Below are 5727 nucleotides of genomic sequence, written 5' to 3'. Positions count from 1 at the left end.
CATCTATTCATTCAATCAATATTTACCAATTTCCCACAATGTGCTAGGTACTATTCTAGGTTTTAGGATATCTGAAGAGACTTGAAAGGGGAGATGACTTCCTGTTTGGCACAAGAGACACCTTTAGCTCAGCTATTCTTAGAACGTGATAGCCTACTGATTCTGTCTCTTGATGAGGATTTCATGTGTTATTAAATCCTGGATTATGTTGTTTCTTTCAGTTCTCTTTCTGTACTATTGTGCAAATTATGTCTAATAAATAGAATCTAGACACCAATCTGCTGAGTGTTTTTTGAAAAGAGATCCCACACCTGAAGAAATTCTAGAGAGAACAGAGAAAACAGACAGGAGGAATTATCAAAGAAACAAATCAAAGTTTATTAGAACTAAAGGACTCAAGTCTCCTGATAAAGGACCTACTGAGTGGCCAGCAGATTAAATAAGAAAAAGGCCCACAACATGACATATCATGCACTGGGGAAAAAAGGAGACCCAAGAAATTTCAGAGAGAAAAAACATATGAAAGATCAAGAACTAAAGTTTCATCTCACTTCTTGAGACCAAAACTGGAAGCTAGAAAAGAGTGGTATAATGTCTCAAAAATCTTCAAGGAAAATTGTTTCTAATTTAGAGTTCTATACCTAGTCATGCTATCAATTAAGCTTACAGCCAGATGAAAGACAATTCCTGACATATAAAATCTCAGAAGCTTTGCGTTCTTTCTTAGAAAGCTACCACCAAAAAGAAAGAACAAACTAAGAAAAAGGAAATGCTCATGAAAAAGAGGGAGAAAAGCAATAAAGAAGACAAGGGTCTAGGTATTAGGAGATCTACCATAGCAGAGAGGTGAAGGGGATTCTCAAATTGAAAATGAAGGCAAGTTCATGAATAACAGATGTACAGGAGACCAACAAAACAAAAGGTAAAGACAGGGGGTTCCAAGACGCACAAAAATAGCTTTTCTGATGAGTTGGAACATATAAAGAAAAAAGATATTAATTCACAATAAATATTTATTGAATATTCACCTTGACCCACAAACACTATCCTCATGGAGCTTTCATTCTAGCACAGGGAGTAAGATAATAAACATAATAAAGAATAAATTCTATATTAGAAGGCAGTAAATGTTATTAAAAAAGAAAAAGTAAAGCAGGGTAAGGAAGATTAAAATTGCTCTAGGTGGGGAGGGGGGTAGCGTGTATATGACAATTTAAAATACGATGGTGAGAATAAACCTCACTGTAAAGTGCCGCTTCAGGTAAGACCCAAGAATTGTACTGGAAAGGATTGGAATTAGGGAATTAGTCATGTGGCTATCTGGCAGAAGAACCTTCTAGGCAGAGGGAACTGCCAGTGGAGGTGAAGAAACATGAGGGGGAGAGATGCCAGAGCAGTAGTAGAAAATGAGGTCAGAGAGGTATGTGGTGGGGGATGTGTCATGCACAGCCTTGCAGATCACTGAAGAAAATGGCTTTTCTCTGAGGGAAATGGAGAGCCATTGTAGGAGTGAAATGATTGGCTTACATTTTAAAAGGATCACTCTGGCTGCTTTGGGAGAATAGACTATAGGCAGATAAGGGTGGAAACAGGGAGATACAGTAAGTCCCCTACATACGATGAGTTCTGTTCCAAGAGCGAGTTCACAAGTCTAATTTGTTCATAACTCCAACAAAGTTAGCCTAGGTACCCAACAAACACAATCAGCTATGTAGTACTGTACGGTAATAGGTTTATAATACTTTTCACACAAATAATACATAAAAAAACAAGCACAAAAAATAAAGAAAACATTTTTAATCTTACAGTACAGTGCATTGAAAAGTACAGCAGTACAGTACAACAGCTGGCACACAGGGGCTGGCATCAAGTGAACAGGCAAGAAGAGTTACTGACTGGAGGAGGGAGAGGAGGTGGGAGATGGTAGAGCTGAGGGATCATCAGCAACAGGAGACAGAGGGCAAGCTGCAACACCCCTCATGCCTGACGCTGACGGCACAGGTTCTGGTTCCTTGCTGGATTCAATTCTATCCAACCTCTTGAATAAACGTTCGCATGTTCACATCTTTGAAAGTCCACAACTTGAAGGCTCGTATGTAGGGGACTTACTATAATAAGGAGGCAATTGGATTGCCTAGTAATTGCCTAATAAAGAAGCAATTATCCCAATAATTCAGGCAAGAGATGTTGGTAGCACACACTACAGTGGTACATCGTGGAAGGGATGAAAGAGGAATTAGTGATAGACACATACAAAACTAAGCAAAGTTAAGAAATGAGTAAAGTATTAACTATAGGAAAAACAGAAATGGGGCTTCCCTGGTGGCACAGTGGTTGAGAATCTGTCTGCTAATGCAGGGGACACGGGTTCAAGCCCTGGTCTGGGAGGATCCCACATGCCGCGGAGCAACTAGACCCGTGAGCCACAACTACTGAGTCTGTGTGTCTGGAGCCTCTCCTCCGCAACAAGAGAGGCCGTGATAGTGAGAGGCCCGCGCACCGCGATGAAGAGTGGCCCCCGCTTGCCACAACTAGAGAAAGCCCTCGCACAGAAACGAAGACCCAACATAGCAAAAATAAATAAATTAATTAATAAACTCCTACTCCCAACATCTTAAAAAAAAAAACCAAACAAACCAGAAATGATATAAGAAAGGAAAGGTCATAATGATGGAAACACGAAATGTTAATTTAATCAAATATTATTGATATATTGTTATATTGGGAGGGTATGTGGCGAGAGTATGGCTAATTTCTTTAACACTAAGAGTTCCTACAAATTACTTTAAAAAAAAATTATCCCAGTAGGAAAATATGCAAAGGATATAAACAGATAGTTCAAAGGAAAGAAAAAAAAAAGGACAAAAAGAAGTTGAACTTCCCTCAGAATAAAAGAAAAGAAAATTAGACCTATACCAAGACATCATGTTTCACCTAATCAGATTGGTAAAGATCCAGAAGTTTGATAAAATTCTGTGTTGGGGAGGATATGGGTAAACAAACATTCTCATATGTTGCTGGTGGAAGTATAAATTGGTATGGCAATTTGGCAAAATCTACCAAAGTCACATACCCTTTTCGGTTGGACATGGAGATGGGCCTCCCAGATATCCCCTTTCAAGGAAGGTCTTGTCCCAGCTGCTGGAAGATCTGTCAGCTGACAATCTTCAACTGTCAGCCCCTGCAAGTTTTGCCTCAGCTGCCAAGAGTTGCCCCATCTAAAGTCAGTGCCTTCTTGGGGCAGCCCACTGATGGAGGAAGGGGTATAAAAGCCTTTTCCACCCAATGTGGGCCAATTCTGGTAGGTCATTTCAGCTCCACAGCTCCCCTGTGGGGTTGGCTGAGGCTGCATGGGGCACCTTCAAAGCTCAACTTCTCCTTCTGCTCAATCCCACTTCCTCCTTCTCCCTTCCGCAGATGTTGAACCCAAGGGCACTCCTTAATAAACAAACACCTTGAACTCTAAATTTCTGTCCCAGAATCTGCCAGAAAACCTAACCTGTGAAAAATTTGACCCACAACTCCACTTTTAGGAATATATTCCATAGATTACCCATATATCAGCAAAACAATATATATTTGAGGTTACTCTTAGCAGATTATTTTTAGAGGAAGAATTAGAAACATTCTAAAGGTCTGACTAAACAAATCAGGTGACTGATTAAATAAAGGCATGTCTATGCAACGTAATACCACATAGCTGTATAAAAAACTGAGGAAGCCCTTTATATATAAAAAGGTCTTCAAAGGGTATGTGGGTGTGTATATATTTGTACATGCATGAAGGATGTATAAAAATTAATGTCATTTGTTGCCGTGAGTAGATTTGGGTGTCTCAGGGACTGAGGTGGAAGAGAGATTTTTCATAGCATATACCACTGTACTTTTTAAATTTTAAACCATGTAAATGTGTTATAAATAATTAGAAACGATTTTTTTTTTTTTTTTTGCGGTACGCGGGCCTCTCACCGTTGTGGCCTCTCCCGTTGCGGAGCACAGGCTCCGGACGCGCAGGCTCAGCGGCCATGGCTCACGGGCCCAGCCGCTCCGCGGCATGTGGGATCCTCCCGGACCGGGGCATGAACCCGCGTCCCTTGCATCGGCAGTCGGACTCTCAACCACTGCGCCACCAGGGAAGCCCTAGAAACGATTTTTACTAGTCAAATTATTTGACCTTTATACTACTTATAAAAAACTATATATGCATAGCTTTGATAAACTAAAAATTAAATTTAAAAAGACTTGCTTGTTAAATAAGAAATTAACAAATTGTGCAAAATGATTCCCATTTTTAAAAAAACTGTCTACACATACAGAGAGACACATTGATAGAAGCATGGAAAAACTTAACAGCGGTTTTATCTTTGTGGGTAACATCAGAGTATAGAGAAGGACATATTTTTTTGTCTCACACACTTCTCAATTGTTTGAATTTAAGGGCATGCATGTTTGTAATTAGAAAGTAATTAAGAATTATGGGACAGACTAAAACTAAAAAATACGACACCCCACCCCACCCCACCCCCAGTTTACCAATTATTTTAGAGGACAATTTTGATGATGCCTATAGGAAGTTGAAAAATAAATTTTCTAAAATAATTTAAGGAAACTGGAATAACTGTATCAACTTTGTTTTTTCTCCTTTGTTTAACCTTGATTCATCTAAACAATTATCTCAATTAGTTAATTTCTTAAAATATCTAGAATCAAATTTTAGTTGCAAATATAAAAATTTCCTGCAACTGGGCTTAGGAATTTTTTGAGAGGCGCTGGGATGTGGTGGTGCCTGGGGGGCAGCCCGGTCTGAACTTCTGGGGACCTCCTGATTTGCTCTTAACATTAGAGATTATCTAGTCCTTAAAGGTAGTTTATAGTTGAGAAACTATATTGTAATGAGCTTGGGGAAGGCAAAGGTCACGTTATTCAATCTATTTTTCTGTATTCCCTCTGTCTTGTGTCCCACAAAGTGCCTAGCACTTAGTGAGTATTCAATAAATATCTAGGTAGATAGATATAGATAAAAAGGAGTGATGGGTACAGTAAGCCCTTGATCGTGTATTGTTTAAAGTATATTTCTTTTAAACCTCAGGGCAACTTTTTTGTTTCATTTCAACTTTTTGAGAGATTAGGATGGCTATTTTTACAAAAGAATAGCAGGCTCAGAGGAGGTGAGAGAACTTGAACTTGTTCAAGGACTAGGAAAGGTAAACAACTGAGCATTGTTAAAGAGATAAGGAAAGATCAGACCCTGGAGGAAATTCTGTGCTACATAAAAAAGATCATGGCCTTTGTTAAGTAGGGGTTGGAGAGCCATGAAGGGCCTTATGAAGTAGTAAGGGAACCAGCCAACCAGTGCGGGTTTGGGCAGAACATTAAAATGGAGTGATACAGATTAGCATGGCCCCCGCACAAGGATGCCATGAAAATTTGTGAAGGGGTTCATATTTTTAAGGAAATTTTTCTTTTTCAGCTTTTTATTGTATCTATATCAAACCTTATGCTGTACACCTTAAACTTATACAGTGATGTATGTCAATTATATCTCAATAAAACTGGGGGGAAAAAAAGTTCTTGAGACCCATGTGAGAGATAAAAGTGGCCTGAACTAGCTCAGTTAGTTGGGGTGGAGTGGAGGGTGCATTTTTTGATAAGCATTTAGATTTTAAATTATCTTCTAGATAAGGTGCTCTTTTGCTCAAAGATGTAATGAAGATGACTTGAGTGAAC

The 5727-nt window shown here is 39.1% G+C and overlaps 1 non-coding gene across 1 annotated transcript; it reads left to right on the top strand.

The window, feature by feature from the left end:
• The first annotated feature begins 5344 nt into the window (after window positions 1–5344).
• On the top strand, window positions 5345–5449 carry LOC116742100. Its single transcript, XR_004346370.1, has one exon. It is a non-coding gene; the product is annotated as a U6 spliceosomal RNA (small nuclear RNA).
• The last annotated feature ends 278 nt before the right edge of the window (window positions 5450–5727 follow it).

Source organism: Phocoena sinus, chromosome 16, assembly GCF_008692025.1.
Source record: "Phocoena sinus isolate mPhoSin1 chromosome 16, mPhoSin1.pri, whole genome shotgun sequence".
Classification (NCBI taxonomy): Eukaryota; Metazoa; Chordata; class Mammalia; order Artiodactyla; family Phocoenidae; genus Phocoena; species Phocoena sinus.
This window is presented reverse-complemented; position numbering and strand designations above follow the sequence as displayed.